The 22,448-nt window shown below is 46.6% G+C and overlaps 1 long non-coding RNA gene and 1 pseudogene across 1 annotated transcript; both read right to left on the bottom strand.

Annotated features, from left to right (window-relative positions):
• Positions 1–3,284: 3,284 nt before the first annotated feature.
• LOC136496589 (wall-associated receptor kinase 2-like) lies at positions 3,285–5,897 on the bottom strand (annotated as a pseudogene).
• A 3,694-nt stretch (positions 5,898–9,591) lies between these two features.
• Positions 9,592–12,365, bottom strand: LOC136498325 (uncharacterized). Its single transcript, XR_010769565.1, has 3 exons — positions 12,137–12,365; positions 11,935–12,047; positions 9,592–9,877 (listed from the first exon to the last, which is right to left on the bottom strand). It is a non-coding gene; the product is annotated as an uncharacterized lncRNA (long non-coding RNA).
• Positions 12,366–22,448: the final 10,083 nt, after the last annotated feature.

Below are 22,448 nucleotides of genomic sequence, written 5' to 3'. Positions count from 1 at the left end.
ACGCCGACCACTTCAGCACCTGCAATAGTAGATCCAATCTTAGAACCGTCTCCGAGGTCATCTTCACTAACAATTCTCCGCTCGCTCCCTCGCTATCCAAGGAAGCAGATCAACAACGATGATCTGATTGTATCCATCAATCAGGTTGGCCAGAAGCTCGCCGATTGCCTCTCCATCGTGGAATCGACTCTGACCACTCTGGTCCAGCGTAGAACACCCTCCGATTCCGATCTATTGGAGGCTGATCAGGAAACTCTAGGGGTTATGGCCCTACCCTTTAGGCTCACCAGCATCGCCGCCTCCTACAGAGATGCCCTAAGGGGCAAATTCGCCGACCAAGTGGCAGACATCTATCCTCTCGCCGACCATATTGCCGACCAGCTCTCGCCGACGATCAACATGCTGCAAATCGGTCGACGTCCCGAAGCATCCCACCAAATCATCTTGGAGGAAAACCCAGACTCCGAGTCCCAGGGTTCTATGGAGACTGTCGCCGAGACCGCTACCGTTCAACCTCCTTTCCCACACATCTGAGGAGCCGGGATTTTCAATGTCATCGTCGATAGCCCCCCACGGGATGTGGAAACCGACGAGAACCACACCGCTTGTGTCAACAAGAACTCCAACCGTGCGCAACGCCGAGCAAATGAGGCCGCCATTGTGCTGGTCGAGGCTGCTCGCAATGAAGAACGGCTTGACTCGCAAGGGAGGCCACGCCCACTCCGCCGCAATCTCGATGATGAATTCGTCCGTGTCGACGGCCACGATGTCTACAAGACTCCAAGCGCCAACTTGGTCATGGCTGCTAATGAGCTCGCTCGGCTCGAGCAAACGCCAGAAGTCGCCAAGGTCGTCGCCATGCTTAAAGCGACGCACTACCAGGTCAACGAGATCCGTCAGGATCAGAGACCTTCCTACTCGACAAGCTCGATTCGCCGATCTGCCGCGCCAAGATCCAATTCGCCGCCCCAGCCGAAGCCGTTTCGCCGACCAACAGCGTGCCGATGGACAACACCTGCAGGGGGAGCTAGGGGAAACCGCATCGACTACCCTCGCCAACACGAACAGAAAGTCGACCAAGATGTCCGAGCACACATCAACAATGGGATGAAAATAGAGTAAAATAACAGCTAGAGACATCTTTTAAAATACAATTGTGCCTAGAGGCAAAGGATGCAATATGACAAGGTAAATATGGCGGACACCGGCCAGCTGCCTCCATCCGTGGATCCGCCATGGACGACAACGGACGCTGAGCAGCCAGGGTCTCAAAGCAGATCGGATGAACAGGTTGTTTTAAGGAACAGAGGAAGAAGAAATGTAACAGGAAGCCGGTATTTTGGGCTGCCAATCCAATCCACAGACCGCAGCACTGCTGCCCTTACAAGTTACATGGGCCGTCCTTGTTGCCCATCATCGTGTGTGCCTGTGTCGAGTGTATGCATAGTCACGCGGCCACGACTCCCCACCAGTGGGCCGAGACCCCAATGCTGCCTTGAGTTCCCTTCCGGTCTGCTGTGACTGCAGAGAGGCAGTGATGCCCCGAGGCGACGGCCGCCGGCGCGCAAAAGTAGACGCGGCCGCAAGGCAAGGCGGCGCTATTGTACGTCGTCTGCGCCTCTCCAGGCTGCGGCATACGGTAGGCCAACAGCACACTCCCTTATTTGTAATATATGGCACAGCCAACGGCAACCAAAAACACGGAATAGCATTTGTTTTTCTTCTAATTGTTGTTTGTTTCCTTGTTCGTTAATTACTGCGCATTTGGTTGGTCAATCACCATGCAGTGAAATTAATTAGTAAAGATGGATCCAAAAATAAAATGCGATGCCAAATTCAGAGGCACATAATGTAATTCTGTACATTACAAGTCTGAAATAAAATTATTTCACATTTGTTTTTTTAGGGGAATTTCACATTTGTTCTGTTATTCACTTCAGCAAATTAGGAGCGGGCCCAGTGGGTAGATCACGTAGGCCCAGGACTACCATGGAATTTGGTCTAGATTTTTTTAGTACTCTACGCAGCCCATGAGAATTTGGCCCATTCTTTGTCTGTCCCGTCTGCGCCCACTCAACCGCGAGTCCGCCGCCGTCTCGGCGTCTCTGTTCCATCCCGACGCAAGCGCGATCGAAGGACGGAAGCAGGCGGCCGTCTTCCTTCCCAACGCCCCCGCCCCACCGGCATTCCCCGCCTAGCCGGCGGCCGCCCAGCGCCAGCCGTCAGCCCCGGCCCACCCCGCCACCCCACCCACCCGACCCCCACGGCGACGGGGCCCGCCACTCCGCCAGATCCCAGTGCACGGCGCGCCAACGACGGGCCGGGCCGGCCGGCGCAGCAACCGTCCGCCCGTCTCCTGGTGGCCTCTGTCTGCAGTGGTGAGTTTCTCCACTTCGGAGATTGGACTGTAAGGGCTTAGGAATTGTGGATCTATCATCTAAGAGTCTAGAATTGAATGAAATGTGTTGTCATTTTTCAGGAAGTTGAGGCAGGAAAAAATCAAATATTGCATTTTTTTAAGCATAAGACCAAAAATGTTGCAACCTGTGCTCCACCAATTCCAGCTGTTAATGAAGGGTTATCTACTACTGTTGTAGAAGCTCCTCCAATTGTGAATGATGAAAGTGCAATCGTAGTTGTGGATGAAGGGACATGTGGAGAACAAGAAGAAACACCTACGGAAACAGCTACACCTACATGTGAATGAACAAGATTCTATCAGAAAAAGATACATTTTAAAAGGTCTATGTCATCTTTATGCCTATGATTATCCATCTAGAAAAATCTATGGTAAAGATGGCCGCTTTAGTTTTGTTTGGTTTCATAAGTACCATTAGATATTGAATATAGCATAGAAAATGAGGCAGCATATTGCTTCTATTGTTATTTGTTTGGTAAAAAAAAGTGGAAAATTTATTACGCATGGCTGGCATAATTGGAATATGGGAACTAAATCACTTTACAAACATGAGTCTTCAATTTTACACAAGTTCGCTCATGAAAATTTTTTACTACGACTACCCTGGTTTCAAATCTTGGATGCGCTACTGCAACAAATGGGTGTCGGTGTAATACAAGTTTGAGGACCTTTTAGTCCAGTGGCATGTAAATAAACCATTTTAATAGCGTTCAATCTTACTTAAGTTCTTAAGTTTACTGTATCTTAAATTTTTTTCTCATCCTCCGTCACTGCAATGGTGTATGCTTAATAAGAAGATTTTTTTTTATGTGCATAATATTTTTTAGACTCTTCTGCGTCGGTATGCTTAGCGAATAGACTATAGTGGCGAAGGTTGTTGATTACTTTATAAAATATTCATTTTTCTTACATCTAGGTGAATTCATATAAAAAAAACTATTGGCACAAACATATACTACAATGATCTACCTACAAGGTAAAATATCTAGTGCCATCTTCAATATTAAAGGCATGTTGTTGTTGTCCGGACTGAAGATGCCCATTACGTTGCTCTGAGACAAGCAGTAAGCCCTGTGTCTCCTCTGGATTGCCATCATCCTGAGTCCAAGGGTGCTGCTGGTATCTCCTCAACCTCACCAGCCTCTCTGCGACCTCCTTCATCGGTGGGCGTTCCTCACCACTGATGCTGACGCATTGCATCACAAGATCCACAATCTCTTGGAGAATATCGCAGGCACTTATCTCATTTCTCACTTGGATGTCTAGCAGCTCTTCCATCCGGCCGGCTTTCACTGCCGTTATGAAGCAAGATACGAGGCTCCTATCTTCCTCCTGGCCTTCAAAGTGCAACGCCTTCTTTCTAGTCAGAAGCTCCAGCAGGACGACGCCGAAGCTGTAAACGTCGCTCTTATCGGTCAAATGGCATGTCATAAGGTACTCGGGGTCTAGGTAACCCCACGTCCCCTGCACCAATGTTGCGATCTCGGCCTCATCATTTGGTGCCAGTTTTGACGTCCCAAAGTCCGAAACTTTGGCTGTGAGCTTGTCATCGAGCAGGATGTTTGCCGTCTTGACATCCCCGTGGAGTATGGGTGGTGAAGCCGATGAGTGCATATACGCGAGTGCCTCTGCAGACTCTGCCGCTATCCGGAGACGGGTGTCGAGGGAGATGTCGGCATTGGAATCCTTGTCATGGATGTAGTGGTAGAGAGTGCCGTTGGAGACGAACTCATACACCAGCATAGGCACCTCGACTTCGAGGCAGCACCCAAGCAGCTTGACGACGTTCCTGTGGTTGATCTGGGACAGGATGAACATCTCCCTGGCGAACTCCCTGGTCTCGGCCTCCTCCATCATCTTTGACTTCTTGATGGCCACCACCCTCCTGTCCTCGAGTACACCCTTGTAGACGATGCCATGCCCACCGCGGCCTAGAACGCGGTCGGCGGCGAAGCCGTTGGTCGCCTTCTGGAGCTCCTCATTGGAGAATATCTTGAACCCTGCCGCTCCGGCGCCAGCCCTGTCGTAGGAGCGCATCTGTTGCTGCAGGAGCACGCCCCCGTTCTGCTCGAAGAACTTTTGCTTGGCTCTGATGAGCTTCCTCTTCTGGAAGCCCAGGTAGAGCCAGAAGCACGTGAAGCCGAGCAAGAACACACCAGCGCTAACTCCTGTAACATGGCGCAACATCAATATCATGATTAGGGATGCAAGGCGGGTTTTCCACAAACATGCAAATAGGCATAATTTTGTGAATTATCCACAAAAATTAAGCATATTTCTGGGTTCGCCAAACAAGCAAGCTAATTTTTGTGAAAAAACCCGCCTTCACATGAACACAGTGATGTAATGTGTCGGTAGGTACCTGTAACTACTCTGAGAGCTAATGTGAACTTGTCCTTGGGCCGGCAACCATTCTGCCTGGAGGCGTCTCCACTTGTCCCCGGAGGACATTGGCAAGTATAGCTTCCCGGAGTGTTTGTACAGACGCCGAAGCATGGGTATTGGTCTCTGCGCTGGCACTCGTCGATGTCTTCCATTTGTGGAGCAGTGCACAGCAGTTTGATTTTGTGAAATCATTTCATCAGAAGATCAAGAACAACATAGGGCAATTCTGTGTCAAGATTGAAAGATGTGTGTACCTATGCATCCACCGTCGAGGTAGGGGTTGCCCTCGTAGCCTCCCTTGCAGCTGCACCTGTACCCTGGGCCGTTGGTGGAGTCGGCGCACTCGCTGAGCGCGCTCTGGCAAGCAAAATCGGTGGCGTTGCGCCTGCCGGCGGTGCAGTTGCCGACGTTCCGGATGGCCCAGTCGAGGACGAGAGGCACCGCGAAGTCTCCGCTCCGGTTCGAGTAGACACGGTCGCTGTACGTGGTGGTCAACCAGTCAGTCTCCACCAGGAACACGTACCGGCATGCCGTGAAGTCGGCGTTGAAGATGGGGTCTCCCTGCCCTGGCTGGAAGTTGAGGATGTACGGCTCGTAATAGTCGACAGCAGGGGGTATGGCGCTCTGGCAACAACCGACGCCGGTGCAGAGCCCCGGTTTGGTAAACTGTGATGGCTGGCACACGGACATGCAGCCGCTGACGTAGTCGAGTTGATCTGGCCTCCAGTGGAGTTGTAGCAGGTGCGCGTCGTGCTCACGTAGGCCCGAGCCTCGCCGGCTTCCAGGTTAAAACCGGCGAGCCGTTGGATGCCGTAGGGGTAGGCGACGGTGAGCAGCGGTGGGGACCAGGTTTCGTTGCACTCAAGGCTGAACCCCGGCGTTCCATCGTTACGGTAGCAACCGTCGCCGATGCCGAAGGGGTAGGGGACGGTGATGTTCCCGCACTTGTCGCGGCAGCCACGCAGCGCGACCGCCGGCGGCGGCAGTGGCGGCTGCTGCGCTGAGGAGCGTGTCGAGGGCTGCCGCAGTACCAACGCGGCTAGTGCTAGTGGAATGGCCAGCAGGTGCGCGGTAGTTGCAACCATTGCTGCTTTGTGGCTGTGTTTGGATTCCACAGAAAGTCAGAAGAAAATGTGTTACAAATAGAGAGAGGGGTGACGTTTGGTTGGGGCTTCTTGGCCCATCGTTATCAATTCACAGCGCACCATAGTCAAGGGGTTGAATGCCATGACGCAATATGAAAGAAATGGATGACATTGACACTGACGTTTTGACCAACTTTTGAAAAATACACCAACATCTGTAATATCATATTAGTTTCATCAAATTCTAAATGTATCTTGATAGAGCATTTATTTGAACTTATATATAGAATTTAATATGGTCCTCTAAAAAACGTGAAAAAAGTTAAATATACATCTGAATTATATCAGGATGTATCTAATGGCACTCCTAATGAAGACACTACGTCGTAGTAGTATATCATGATGTTGTATATGTTTGCAATGATTTTCAAGTGTCTTCAGGTATTTTTGCAAGTGTTTCATACTCATCTTTCAAGTGTTTCATTTGTCTTCAGACGTATGTTGCAAGTGTTGCATCTAAATGTTTTAAAAGTAGATCAGGTGTTGCACATTTTGCAATGTGATCCGCCTATGCTGAGACGTCACATTGGATCAGGCGAGGGCTCAGACGCCGCATCAGGTCGGGAAGTACACGGAGTTTAAGCGCAGGAAGCGGGTGTTCGGACAAGGACGTCCGTCCCAGCATCCGGGCGCTAGCACTGCCGTAAAAAAACTATTCTGAAACTATCCTAATTCCAAATCACAGCATTGAGACTGCCCTATATATTGATTGTATAATTTGGAACGGGATGAAAGACAAACTACACTAGGTCGATCCCGTTGCTTGCTTTTTTCTGACAATAGTGGCTCGTGCGATGGAGTTCACCGTGAACGACATTCAAAACCTTTCATTTTCATCAATTATTAAATTGGCTTTGACCGATTCTCTTATATATATAGCGCACTACCGAAAACTGGTATTTGCCGAGTACAAGAATGTTTGCCGAGTATTAAAAAAATCCTCGGCAAAATAATAGCACTCGGCAAAAAAGACAACATTCGGCAAAGTTTGATACTCGACAAACTAGAAAAAAAAACACTCGGTAAAAGCTAGGCACTCGGCAAAGAACCGCCACATGGACAACCGTTAGTCCGTGTGCCATCCGTTAGTACGTTTGCCGAGTGTTCGTTAGTGAAAACACTCCGCAAACAAATACACGCGGCAAAGAAATATGTTTGCCGAGTATATTTGTTTGGCACTCGGCAAAGAAATAAGTTTTTTTTCTCTTCTGACCTTGAAACTTTTTCTGCTCTCCACATATAACATCTGGTACTCTATGTTAAGATTTGGTATATTTTTGGACCTATTTGCTATATTTAATTAATTTATTGTATTTTAAGAATTTTTTTGGTATAAGTCAAATTTGAACCGCAAGTGATTAAACTAATAGAATAAAATGAGTAGAAAAATGATATTCATGTTATTAAGTCCATTGTGAGGCCTTACTCGGGAAATGAAAAGAAATTTCGAACATCTTATTCAGGAAACACGACCACGAACATATGGCCGAATGGTTTTTAAATTATAAAAAAAAAAACAAACAAAGTCTGAAAATCATGAGATTTGTCACGATGTGATGATATCATACGTGGAGGCTATGGTAAAAAATTAAGAAGGTTTCATATAATTTGTCATATACGATGTTTACAAACCGAAACATCTTAAAAGAAGAATCGTAGTGTTGAGAAGGATTCGGTAAGATTTGGAGTCAAAGTGACGATCGAATTGGGGTTTGGCTTCAAAACTTTTTGTATAGGCAATAGAGAACATAGATTGTTTCATGTAAAATTTTGGTAAGTTTTTGGATCCGTTTGATAATTTTAATTTATTAAGTGCAATTATAGAATTTTAATTGATATAAATTAAATTTGAGCTGTAACTAAATAAAATAATGGAATAATATTCTTAGAAAAATCAAATATATATTGTTAAGTCAATTTGATAAGGTATTTTCAAAGTACATCGAAACAAATTGAGAAAAACATGGCATGGAAAATAAGGAGAAGAAGGAAAATGAAAAAAAAAATTTGCCGGCTGTCTTTCGCATAGACTGACGTACAGATATGACATGGATGTGCATTAATAACCACACATACTGCAGCCATATGTATGTGCTTCCTATCCTGAGTCTGTTTGGTTTGAGGTTTTATTTTATTTTTGGTAAAGGCCTAATTAAAGCTTTAAAGCACCATACAATGGATTGAGAATTCATATCCTAACTTACAAAATTGTAGTATCCTAGAAACAATAAGATAGACTCAAACACAAACTAATACAAAAGTGCTCATAACGAGGGATATAAAAGCAAACTAAGTTGAAATCCTTAGAGCGAAAAACTCATATGAACCCTCTATTAGTCAATGGCTAGAAGCATATGTGAAATTGCTTTGATCTTCTTTGTAACTTTTTTTGTTGGAAAAATGGTGTTCTTGCCCCTTACACAGATGTGTAATTGTGATTTTGCCCTCATTTTTCTAACTTTGTGATTTTGCCCTTAACTGTTCACAAGTCAACGCGAATTTGCCCCCGGTCAATGCGAATTTGCCCCTGTTTTTTCTGTTGACCAGGGGCAAAATCGCATTGACTTGTGAACAGTTAAGGGCAAAATCACAAAGTTAGAAAAACGAGGGCAAAATCACAATTGCACATCAAAGTAGTGGCAAGAACACAAGAGCCCCTTTTTGTTTTTATGAAGTTCTGTTGTAAAACTTTTACCCATTTTTAATAAAAGCACTGTAGGGGTTTGTACCCTCCTGTTTTCCTAAAAAAAACTAAGTTGAAATCCACATATCCATATTTGTAGACACTTGTGATATGTTCATCGGGAGAAATTTCAATATTTGACATCGAGTTGGTAAGCCTCACAAGATTTGACATTCAATTCGTCTGCCTTTCAAAATTTGACATCGTGACTGCGAAATGCTTCAATTCAAGGGATTTCACCCATTTTCTCTCCTTTTCCTTTTTCTATAATGTTTGCACCTCTCCCAGCCACTTGAACGGACCAAAGTACCCCCTAGCCTAATAGAACACATAGATCGATTTACTTCTTTGTTTACGTCGTGACTCATCGCATGAGCAAGATGGACGCACGTCTGCCCGTCTGCCGCTCATGTACCTGACAGGGAGCCCCATCCATCGACGAGGAGCCCCCTCTACCGTTTGTCGCCCTTCCTCCTCCCCTCTTGGACCACCCTCCGCCGCCCGACGGTCTCGACAGCAGCCAGGATCCAGTGCCGCCACCCTCGAGTCTCGACTCTAGCCATAGGCCTTGTGCTACTCGTCACCATGGCCATCATACTGGTGGTGACCCATCGAGAGCTGGAGCGCGAGATGGATGGGTTCAACAAATCCAACATGGTGGGGTGGGGCGCCTATGGCGCGGTCTAACGCGGGTGGCCCGCCGCCGGCACCGCCGCCGCCATCAAGCATCTACGGCTGGACCACCAGCAGTAGGGCGAGCACGAGTTTCGCATCGAGGTAAACCAATCAACTCCACCCTGACTAGTGCTGGCGCACGCACACACATCGCCTTCAGCTCATGCCATCGTCCACGCATGTGGCAGAACAACCCAAATTATGCTGGCCCACGTGTACCCATCATTGTTCTAAAGACCTCTGACTGATATACATGAAAGCCAGAAAATCCGGTAGTCTATCGGGTGTCCTCGGGGAACCCCGAATCATCCATATTTTATAACTCATATATGATCAACAATGGAGTTACCACAACATTACAACATTGATATAAAAATTTTATACATCGGAGTTATGGAAGATTTACAACATTAGGTTACACAACATATTATGTACCTTTAAGTAACATTTGAGTTTCTAGAGTTGAGTAGAACTACAGAAGTAACTTAAGTGAAGTACCTAAGATAGAAGAGATGATCAGATCATGTCATGCCCACTGACATGACCTTGATTAGAGGCACAAGTCAGAACCTGCAACAGGGGTTAACAAACCCTGAGTACTTGAGGGTACTCAACAAGACTTACTCGACTAAAAGAAAAGACTCCAAGGGCATGCAAGCTTAAGAGAAAGTCTGAAGCAAGAGTAACTTGTGCAGAAAAGCTTACTATGAGTGGATTCTTACTTTCAATATTTTAGCTATGTATTAAGTCATTATCGGTATCCAGTTTGCACCTGATATAAATCAATCACTTCATTAAACATCTCATCTCTTTTCTTCTCATTTCCATAAGTCATCAGGTTCCATTGATTAACTATGATGATGGTGCGAGGATCAAGTCTCCTTTTACCGTAGAGCAAACAATGATTCGAACCGATTAAACCCAGCTGGTGATTCCTAACCACACGACATATGCGGGTCCCAGACCTACATATATAAACCTTCACTCGGATCCTCCAAAACATGAACCGGTTTGCGCTACCCGAGGGCATAGTACTACACCACCCAACGTCATCCCAGATGTTTCCGTTGGGTGGGTACATGCTACTCTTGCCATCTCCCACTCCCAGTGTGCGGTTGTCTTTTCACATAATCGAATAGCCGAGATATTAGACTTACCGGAGTATGTGGTCAGTACTACAAAATTCTTGATCTAAGGGCCAACAACAAACTGTCCTTAATCGACTCAGGCGGAGCACTATACCAAGACTCCATTCTCAATGCAAGCTAACTCGCCCGGTCTCATATTAACCATATCCATATTTCATTACCATTATCTGAATAAGGTACCAACTCAAATGACGAAGCCATCATCCGTCACTTAGCGACTAAGCTGGGCTAAGCATAACTAGCCTATCAACTACTAGAGGGTGACAAGGAATTGTATTGGAATATCAAGGTAATCATGTAGCAAATACTTTTCACTCAACTCCTATTTACCTAATTCACATTTTATTGGACTCAATTGATAATAGCATTTGTAAACATCAAGGAAAGGGTTGTATGCTCCGGGGCTTGCCTATGTTAGTCGGGTAGTCAATCTCCTTAGAAGGACCACAGAAATCTAACCCAATTTCCAATGGCTGGCAACTTCCTTTGGGGAGTTGATCAACCACGAAATCTCCCACTCTCGTTCACTACACGGAGATAATGATGCATGCTCAATAATGGTATGCTTGAAATGATGCATGACAATGCATTGGTGAAAGCATAACAAAGATTAGCTGAGTACAATTTTCCTTCACGGTACTATTGCAAGTAATTGATTTAAAGCATTTTTAATTATTATTATCACCAAGTTGATTATGAGCGTAGCTAATAAGCAATTAAATTGCCAAGGAACAACAGAGGTGAAAGTGTCCCAAGGTCTACAATCAATTCCAAAACATACCCAAACTATTTCATGATTTATCCTAAGCATTTTGGTATTTATTAATTAATAAATTAAAGCATGGAAATTAAGTGAATAATTTAAAAATTATCGAAATAGTACCAAACTGTTTTTTGGAGACAGGTATTAACACATGTCATTTACACAAAAAGTTACATGATTATTGGATAATTATTTTAGCCTACAAAAATCTTACATCTAGCATTTTTCCATTAAAATATGCAATTTTTAAGGATACAAAAATTATTAATTTTCATCATTTCATATTTTCCTACGTAGAGCACATTATGAAGAGGCTACACATAAATTTTCATGATTTTATCACGTTCCTATAGTTTTCGATGAAATAAACAAGAATCAGCATATTAATCATTTTCAGACAATAAAAAATTGCTGGAAAACATTTTTCACCCGAACCCCCATACCAACTGTCGCTGACAGCCGATCCCGGTCAACTCCGGCGGCCTCCCCGCGCTGACCGGCGGATTCACGCCGCCGGCGAGACCTACAGCGACGCGGCTAGCACCCACATGCTCAGGAGAACGCCACACATCGATCTACGGTGCTAAACGAACAGCTAGGGTTATGAGACGAGCTCAACGCCGGCCATGGCGGACACGGCGGAGCAGCGGCGACGCGCCGGCCATGGCGAGGCGGTAGAAGTAAAAAAAAGGTAACCGATAGCCTCAGGAGCTCACCGAGGACATGCTCGACCACTCGGTTGAGGAGGAGATGCTACAAAGAAGGCTGTCGGCGTCGAGAGCGGACGCGGCGGCGCGGACACGGTGGCGAGGCAACGTTCCGGCGAAACCTGTACGACAATCGATCAACGGTCAAGCGGGTGAGCACCACGGCCTCACTTATATCACAAAACGGTATCTGGTTGAGCTATAGGATCACCGGAGTGGCCAGGCCACGGTGAGGTGGATCAAGGCGGCGGGGCGGACGCGTTCGCGGCGAGAAGCGGCGGCGCGGCCGATTTCGACAGCGAGGAGCGGCGCGAGCGGGTCCAGGATATGCGCGAGGACATGGCGAAGCTTTAGGAGAAAGGAATTGGACAAAGCGGAATTGGTGGAGACGAATTTCGTCGGCGACTAGAGCTCTGCCGGCGGCGGTGCAGAGATGGAAGAGAGAGAGAGAGAGAGAGAGAGAGAGAGAGAGCTGGCGTCGGGCTTTTAAAGGTAAGAAGGCGAACTCCAACTTCGTCAGCGCGCCCACAGGCTGGAAACGTCGCGAGGAGGGACAGACGACGACCGGTGAACGGCCGGCGAGCTGCTGCTCGATGCTACTGTTCATGACTGAACAGGCTTCTTCTCCTCTCTTTTTCTCCTGATTTTGTGCATAAACTTGTCAAGCTCCAATAACCCAAGTTGTTGATCTTCATGTCGACTTCAACTTTGCTTTAAGGCTCAAGCTCTAATTCTAAACTGTTAGAGAGATCTAGGGTAGAAAACAAGGGTAGATTGACACTGAAACTTAGAACATTCAGTATAGGGTTTTGAAAATCAGTTTTGGTTAACAACTTTGGTAATTAATTAGATGTTAAACATCTATCAAATTTAATAACCAATTGCACAGTATCATAACTCAAGTATAGGACCAAGCAATGAAACAAAAGTTGTACCAATTTTATTCATGAAAATGGATTTAAAAACTACCCAAAAATTAAACTTAATAGCTGATTTTCAAAGACTTAGGCATAAATGGCTAAGTTAGAAAACCACCCTCAAATCCAATCTTTGGGCTCCAAATTAAACATGTTTGACCTAAAATCACCTTAGAATTTTGATTCTACATTATAAAGCACAATTTGTACTACAAATTTCATTTTAACAAAATTTTACTTATTTAAGCAAATTCACATATATAAATTCAAAAAGTTTCTTAATTACTAATATTGACATCATTTCATGTAACATATGAAACATCACAATTGTAACATATTATAAATCATACATATGCAACATGGGCATGGCATAATTGAAACATAGAATGTATTAATGAAACAATACTTGATGATTATGCATAATGATGCTCATGATCAAATTTTAATTGTTTTTTAACATCTAGGATGTTACAATGTGTCTAATCAGGCTAGGGATACTTTGGTCATTTCAGGTGGTGGGGGAGAGGTGAAAACATTACGGGGAAAGAAAAACGAGAGAAAATGGGTGAAATCCCTTGAATCGAAATAATTCATGGTTCCAGTGTCATATTTTGAAAGTCATACGAATTGGATGTCAAATATTGCGAGGCTTGCGAACTCGATGTCAAATATTGAAATTTCTGGTTCATCGGAGGGCAATAGACTCAGAGAGAAGTGGCACGACAAAGACGACGAGGGTCCGGCCTCATTCAACTTCAATAGTGCCTCCCTATGACTCTCTGACCGACCTATGTCATCAAGGGTTTAAAATCTTAAGTCGTAGACTTATGTTATGGGTGGGCTCAAAAAAATATCTACCAGTGTCAAATTTGAAGACTAATTAACTTTTACAATTATTGGAGCTCAACCTGAATACCAATAGTTGTTTTACCACTTCCATGTTAGAAGGATACCCCATGCATTCTACAGGGATCGTGAATGTATTTTAGTGGATGGTATGCTGACGTGGACAAATAAATGTATGTTAGTAGATAATATGTCTTGTCCGTGCCATAATTTAACTATGTATATGTGGTAGTGGACTCTTGATATAGATGGCTTGTATGCCGAAATAGAATTCTAGTTGAATTTAGAATTATAAGATATATGAAAATATAGAGGCTATTTGGATTCCAGCCATAGATAACCACGCCTAAAGTACGACGAGTTCTGGCGGTGGCGTAATTTTTGGGTGTCACAGCCGGTTTGTTTCGTAAAAAAGTGTGGCAGCATCGTTTGAATCACCAAACAAACACCTACATCTGGACTCCCGTGGCAAGCCACAGTTGTGGCATGGCTGCCAGTGGCCCTCAATAAACAAGTCCACTAGCACATATACATAGCTGCTTCGATATACTCACGTATGTGGCTCACAAGTCCTGTGCTGCAAATTTCGTCCGAGTGGTTGATGATTGAATAGGTCCTAAAGCCAGCAGCGTTAAGAAAGAGGTAATTAGGACCTAACAACGTTCAATCATTTCATTTTCAATTCATCCTCAACTAAAGGCAGCGACGACGCCTACGCCGACCTCTCATGGATTCACATCTTTCCTGCTTTTTGACCAAGACTACGCCGACCTCTCATGGATTCACATCTTTCCTGCTTTTTGACCAAGACTCGGAGCGACCAGCAACAGATATATGATATATATTTTTTTATTATTTCTCAGTTGATTGATTTATTATATAGTACCAACACGTTATATGGGACGAAAGCAGGGAAATGGGACGCCAGCGGTTCCGCCCGAGGACGCTAACTTTGGGTCCGTTTTATTTATATATGAGTAGCGGAATTGGGGAAATCGGCTCACCTTCGTTTTTCATACTACACACTACCGGACAGAGCATCTTTGCCAAGGGCCTGAGGATTTACCGAGGGCAAATGCTCAGGCACTCGGCAAAGATTCTTTGCCAAGGGCCTGACCCTCGGCGAAGACTCTTTGTCGAGGGCCAGACCCTCGGCAAAGATAAGCACACGGCAACTTGCTCGAAACATTCTCAATTTTTTACCACAGCCTACACATGCGATAACATGACACCTCAACAAGTTTCGTGATTTTCGAACTTCGTATGGACTTTATATAATTTTAAAACACTTTTCCCGCAAGTGGCTTGTCATGTTACGTGAAGAAGATGCGCGAAATTTGATGCGAGTTCGTAGATAGAGACTCAACATACACCAAATACCATGAATACCATTTTTTGAATGACTAAATTCCATTATTTCATGTACATCCAGTTCAAATTTGAAATAGTCGGAAAAATTCAACGAAACAAAACTAATTAAGGAAATAAAGTAAAAAAACTAAAAATTGTCCCAAATTTTGAAATGGAGTTTTAATTATTGTAGCAAGGCCCCAGAAGAAAAATGGGGCGAAAAAACAAAAAAAAAAATTTGCCGAGTGCCAACCTTGGCACTCGGCAAAGAAAGGCTTTGCCGAGCGCCAGGTCACAGGGCGCTCGGCAAAGAATTTTAAAAAAAAAATAAAAAAAACCTTTGCCGAGTGCCGCTGGGCCTGGCACTCAGCAAATCTTTTTACCTAAATGCCAGAATGGGCCGGCCCAACCCCACCCCCTCCTCACTCGTCTCCCACCCGCCCCCGCGTCGACGCGTCGCCGCGCCGCCGCCGCCGACCCCGCCGTCGTCCCCCTCCGGCGAGTTCCTGCCGGGCCCGCCCCGACGCCCCCATCCCGCGCCCCCCACCCCAGTCCCGGCGTCGCTCGGCCCGGTGCCCGGCCGGCCCTCGAGCCCCCGCCCCGGCAGCCCCGGCAGCCCCGCGCCCGCGCCCCGGGTCCCCGGCCGCAACCCCGAGCTCGCTGGCGCCCCGGGCTCCGAGCTCCCCGAGGACAGCGACCCGGCCAGCCCCAAGCTCCCCCGTCGGCCCGAGCTCCACCGGCCCCGCCGTGCCCTGCGGCCGGCCAGCAGAGGGAGAAGGAGAGGAGAAAGAGGAAGAAAGAGAAGGGGGAGGAGGAAGAGGAAGAAAGAGAAGGGGGAGGAGGAAGAAGAGGAAGGTGCCTGACCTGACCGCCCGTCGATCCTCGTGCTGTTCCGACCGCCCGTTGATCCTCGCGCTGCTGCGGTCATCCCCGCCGTCGTCGCCCGCCCTCGCTCTTGCCGTTCTTGCCGCCAAGGTAAGCCCTACCCTTGTAGTGTTAGTAGTAGTAGTTAGTTGTAGTGTTAGTAGTAGTAGTTAGTAGTGTTAGTTGTAGTAGTTAGTAGTGTTAGTTGTAGGGTTAGTAGTAGTAGTAGTTAGTAAATAGCAGTAGTTAGTAAGTAGTAGTGGTTGTTAGTAGTAGTTAGTAGTGTTAGTTGTAGGCTGAGTAGTAGTAGTAGTTAGTAAATAGTAGTAGTTAGTAAGTAGTAGTGGTTAGTAGTAGTAGTTGTTAATAGTTAAGTAGTTCTTAGTATTAGTACTGTTAGTAGTAGTTGTTAGTAGTAGTGTTAGTAGTAGTTGTAGGGTTAGTAGTAATTGTTGTTGTACTACTTCAATACTTTCATCTGCATGGAAAGAGAACTAAAGTACATGGCTCCTCTTGATATATTGGTGGTTGTTGGCCTTCGTGCCCATGTTTGGTATATATGTGGTTGTTGGCCTTTGTGCCATGTTTTTTGCAGGTTTTGAGAACCTCCCCATGCATGGGAGGTGCTGCCGAAATTTTGAGTCGACACTAACCATTTTTGCCCTCTTTTGCAGGAGGACCTGTGGGAGGGACTCGGCGACCCTGATCATCTTCGTCGGCGCTGCGGGTCTTCCTGCACCGTGTCGACTCGCCACTACACCGACTCTCCACCGCCCCGCTACCCTAACCTCACCGGCACCCTAGGTATAACCCCTCTATCCGTATGTGGTCTTTGGTCACGTAACCTAGTTAGGTGTCTCCCGTCCGAAAGAGATACGGTTGGAGGTATATAGATCTTTGTATATCTACGACCGTATCTGTTTTGGATTGTCCACGTTTTATGGACAGCCCGTGGATGCGTAGATGGGTTAGTTTCCATGGTCCGCTCTGGTCCGAGATGGTGTTTTGGCATCACCCCCTATTGTTCTCTGGATACACACTCTCTCTTGAAGGACGTGCATCGAGAGAACAGCATGGAGGTGCTGCCAAAATTCTGTCTCGGAAAGGGAGCGGAGCATGGAAACTAACCTCATCTATGCATCCGCGGGTGGGATTAGGACCTATCCTCACCTATTAGAGAGTAGGAACACCGCATAGATGCAATTGATGGTTACATTACTATGTGCTGTATATGTGGAAGGATGGAAGACCGTCAGTGGATGTACACGGGCCGGAGAAGCAGGAGTGACTTTGACATTGAGTGGGTGAATGGGACAGATGCTTTCTTGGAACATGCATGGAGCTCGGGTGTAGCTAAAGGACATTCTAAACTTTGGTGTCCCTGTAGCAAATGTGACAACAACAGAAGGGTAGACAAGGTGACTATGGGTAAACATCTTGTGTACAATGGTTATACAGCTGGCTACCACCGGTGGATCCACCATGGTGAAGGAGATCGTATAAGAGCGGAGGTGGTGAGACCACGCCTCAAGGCTTTTGATGATGATGCTGGAGTAGCAGACATGCTAGATGACACTCACCAAGCTCACTTCATAGAAGGACGTGAGAAGGAGGAGATGGAGGAAGCTGCTAAGGCCTTCTACGAAATGTTGGACTCGGCACAGAAACCCCTTCATGAGAGTACAACGGTTTCTCAGCTGGATGCCATTGGACGTGTTATGGGGTTGAAGGCCGAGTTAAATCTGAGTCGCAAAGGCTTTGATAAGATGTTGGCCGTGTTTGGCAGCATGCTACCGGAGAAGCACATTCTGCCGAAGAACTTGCATGAGTCACAAAAACTACTTCGTATGCTTAAGATGCCATATGACAAGATACATGTTTGTCCGAAGGGGTGCGTCTTATTTAGGAAAGATCACAAGGATGCAAAGTACTATTTGAAGTGTAAATCCTCAAGGTACCTGGAGGTAGACTCTAGAGATGGCCAGAAGAGGCAGCTTACGATCCCCGCGAAAGTCCTATGGCACCTTCCATTTGTGCCGAGGATCCAATAGCTTTTCATGACCGAGGAATCCGTGAAATAGATGACATGGCATAAAGAAGGTGTACGGTACAAGCCATGGACGATGGTGCATCCGTCCGATGCCGAAGCATGGATGTACTTTAATGACAAACATCCTGACAAAGCAGCTGAGGCTCGTAATGTATGTGTCATGCTGGCAACAGATGGGTTCAATCCTTATGTACAGTTATCTGCCCCATACACATGTTGGCCCATGTTTGTTATCCCCCTAAATCCCCCCCCCTCGGCATCTCCTTTCAACGACATAACATCTTCTTGTCATTGATAATTCCTAGACACCCGGGTTGTAATATGGGTGTGTACATGGAGCCTATGATTGATGAATTGATCGATGCTTGGGAGAAGGGGGTATGGACATACGACCGAGCTACAAAATCGTCCTTCAAGATGCATGTTTGGTACCACTACTCCCTGCATGACTTCCTGGCGTATGGGTTATTCGCCGCCTGGTGTGTCCACGGGAAGTTCCCGTGCCCAATATGCAAGGAAGCTGTGAGGTTCATTTGGTTGAAGAAGGGTGGCAAGTATTCGTCGTTCGACTGGCATCGTCAATTCCTCTCTTCTAACCATCCATTTAGATAAGACATCAAGAACTTTACGAAAGGTGTTGCAGTGATAGACCCTAAACCGCGCATGAAGAGTGGTGCTGAGGTGCGTGCTCAGATAGATGCTCTCGTGCCCAATGAAGGAGGTGGTTTTGTGGGATATGGTGAGGAACATATGTGGACTCATAAGTCCGGCTTGATGAGGCTCCCCTATTTCGATGACCTTCTTCTGCCACATAACATTGATGTAATACACACCAAAAAGAATATCGCCGAGGCACTTTGGGGAACTCTCATGAACACTGACAAGTCTAAGAACAACGTTAAGGCTACAGTGGACCTAGCGACATTGTGTGATAGACCGAAGCAAGAGATGCGGCCTCCTAGTGGCCGAAACAAACAATGGAAAAGACCTAAGGTCGATTTTGTCTTGGAACCCGATCAAAGGAGGGAAGTACTAAAATGGATCAAGACATTAATGTTCCCAAATGGATATGCGGCGAATCTGAGCAAGGGAGTGAACTTAGGCACTTTACGAGTCAACGGGATGAAGAGTCATGACTACCACATATGAATTGAGCGGCTTCTTCCAGCGATGGTCTGAGGCTATGTCCCTGACCATGTCTGGCAAGTGCTGGTAGAGTTGAGCTTTTTCTTCCGTCAGCTTTGTGCCAAGGAGATATCTCGGACTGTCGCTCAGGACTTGTAAAAAGCGGCACCTGTGTTGCTCTATAAGCTGGAGAAGATCTTTCCACCTGGCTTCTTCTTGTCCATGCAGCATCTGATTGTGCACCTCCGGTCCGAGGCACGTTTGGGGGGGGGGGCTGTGCAAGCCCAGTGGTGCTATCCAATCGAGAGATGTCTAAAGACTCTTCGCAAGAAATGTACAAATAAAGCCAGAATTGAGGCTTCCATTGCAGAGGCAAGTCTAAGGGAGGAGGTGGCAAACTTCACAACACTATACTACAAGCCGAAACTTCCTAGCAATCATAATCCACTCCCTTATTACAATATTGGTGAAAATGAATGGACCCTCAGCCTGTTCCAAGGCCAACTCGGCAGCGCAAGTGGATCGACCAATAAGATATTGGGAATTGAAGAGTGGCGAAGTGTCATGCTATATGTGTTGACCAACCTTCCTGAGGTGCAGCCGTTCGTCGAGTAAGTTCTCAATGAACTTGTTTCAATACGCCCTGAATATTCTTCATGCAACCCCACTGATTCTCGTTCGGACAGGGAATTTGTTCGTGAGTCCTGGCATCAATCAAGGGATCCTACCTCGCAGAAACATGACACCCTTCTTTCTCGGGGTGCGGGTGTGGGGAGGCCTGATTTCATTTCTTGGTTCAAACAAAAGGTAATGTCCAATTTAGCTCCCACGTTCCATATTCCAAGTTTCTTGTTCGTTCGATTAATATAATGACCTATCATGCTTGAGCTTGCAGGCCTAGACTGACTCATCCATGAGTGAGGAGTTGAGACAGGTTGCAAGCGGCTATGATGTTAGGGTGCAGTCATTTACCGGTTATGACATGAACAGATATCGCTTCCACACAACAAGATATGAGCAGACTCAGCCCAAACGGAAAACCACAAATAGCAGAGTTTGCACGACCGGCACTGATAGCCTCGACTATCATGGTAGAGTGGAGGAAATCTATGAACTCTCATTTCATGGTCACAAACATAAACCTGTCATGTTCAAATGCCACCTGTTTAATCCTCGAGAAACAAGATGGAGCCCTCATCTTGGGCTAGTCAAGATTCGAGAAGATTCCGTCTATCCAGGAAAAGATGTCTACATTGTGGCTCAATAGGCCGTGCAGGTGTACTATACGCGATATGCCAACCAAGACAAAGTGGATCTTAAGGGTTGGGCTATTGTGCACCAGGTGTCTCCACACGGTAAACTACCTGCCCCAAACGATGACGATTACAACTTCAACACAAACATATATGATGGACAGTTCTATCAATAAGATGGGCTACCAGGCACGTTTGAGATAGTCTTACCCGAAGCAATCGAAATGGAAGTAGACAGCGAAACAGAGGATGACAAGGTTGATGGAGATGTGGTGCAAAATGCCAAGGACATAGAAATGCTTGACCGATTAAGGCTAGACAATGACGACGAAGACAACATAGAACCTTCAGATAGTGTTGCCCATTTGGACAATTTTGACAGTGATGATGACACCTATGATCCTAATCATGAAGATTATTCCTAATACATGTAATACTACGTTTGTTTTAGTTTGTGTTTTCTTTATTTATTTTGAATCTATTTCTAATATATATACTAATAAGTCTTGTTCATTCTTTGTGATTGCAGGTGATGGCGAGCAGCCATCCACGACGTGACACGGTCTCCCTTTATGGGAGACCATGCCCTCCCGTTTCAGACAAGGGGTCAGGGTTAGGGGTAGCGTCCACAGGAGGTCAAAGGAGGAGGACCAGGGTCAGCAGGAGGCAGCGGACTCCTTCCCCGCCACCTTCAGACGAGGTGATGGAGGAGGAGCACGTGATGGCCACGCCCGAGGATGAGGTCGAGGACAAGGACGTCCGACAGACCGAGGATGAGGCGGCCGAGGACGAGGCCACCGAGGGCGAGGCCATCGAGGGCAAGGCCACCGAGGGCGACAGTTTTGCTACCCCGACTGTGTACCAGCAAGGTCCCGCGAGCCTCCCTCAGCCTCCGCTTCCTCGCAACTGGGCACTGATTCGCCCTATGGCAAAGAGGTAAGTAACTATAGATGTTATCACAACTACTTCATATGATAATGTTGGAAATCAAAAGAGGAACTGATAAATTTTCTTAATCACTTGTGCAGGCCCTGGTTGGTTTTGTCGGGTACTCCTGCACGCTCCCCCATGAGCATCCTTGGTGTTTTGTGCAGGAAATGGTACCCCAGTCTTGTGAACGTGTTCGAGGATGTGTGGGAGCCAGCTTACACGTGGGACAGGTACCAGTTGGCCTCTGACGACGGGTACCGCAACAAGCAGGAGCGGGTACTGGCGGAGTTTTGGGTAAGTCTCTCTTGCACAACATTTTCATTGGGCAAGTCTTTTCTTGAAATAATGAATGGATACATCGGTTTTGTATGTAGAGATATTTCAAGCCAAAAGAAGGACTTGAGGCTCAGGCGGATCAGGCGGCTGCCGCCGCCTATAGGAAGTACGTCACCGACATGCACCACGAGGTGTGCATGTAGGCCCACAAAGACTACTATGCCGTGGTGTTGAAGCAGTCCATCAGCAAGCCTGATGCAAGACAGGTGGAGCTGTCCCAGGCCCAGTACCTTGAGGTAGATGAAAAACATTAATAATGATTCGTTTTGAGAATAAGTCGGTTTAATTTTATCTTTTTCTATGTCAAATAATCGATGACTTGTAGGTGATTCCCTGGTGGTGCCGATCCCACTCCGTGTGCTGGGAGATGATCGTGGATAGGTGGTTGTCCAACAACTTCGCTGAGAACCATGCGAGGCAGCGGGACGAGCATCTGCTGAGGCGAGGTGCTACTCACCATCAAGGCAGCTGCAGCCTCCCCGCCTACAAACAAGCATATGTAAGTGATTTCTTTTATCTTATTTGACGTTGAGTTCTGCCTTATTTCTCACCATCTTGCCGTCTTACTCATAGGAGGCTGCACACCCGGGCGTGGAGGTCTCGGAGTTCTCTGCGTGGGCTATGTCCCACATGGGCAGGGCATCTTCCTCTATCTCCTTCGACCCGTCTGCCCCACGCGAGGTGTACTCCGACCCGACCGTGCACACTAAGGTCCAAGAGTACACCTCAAAGGTGAGGGAGGTCCATGGGGAAGATTACGATGCGCGCACTGAGCCCATTGATGTAGAGACCATCATGAGGCTAGGAGGAGGCAAGAAGCATGGGCGGCTGTGGATTGTAGACGGCGCCATC

The sequence above is a fragment of the Miscanthus floridulus genome, chromosome 12 (assembly GCF_019320115.1).
Source record: "Miscanthus floridulus cultivar M001 chromosome 12, ASM1932011v1, whole genome shotgun sequence".
Taxonomy (NCBI): domain Eukaryota; kingdom Viridiplantae; phylum Streptophyta; class Magnoliopsida; order Poales; family Poaceae; genus Miscanthus; species Miscanthus floridulus.
This window is presented reverse-complemented; position numbering and strand designations above follow the sequence as displayed.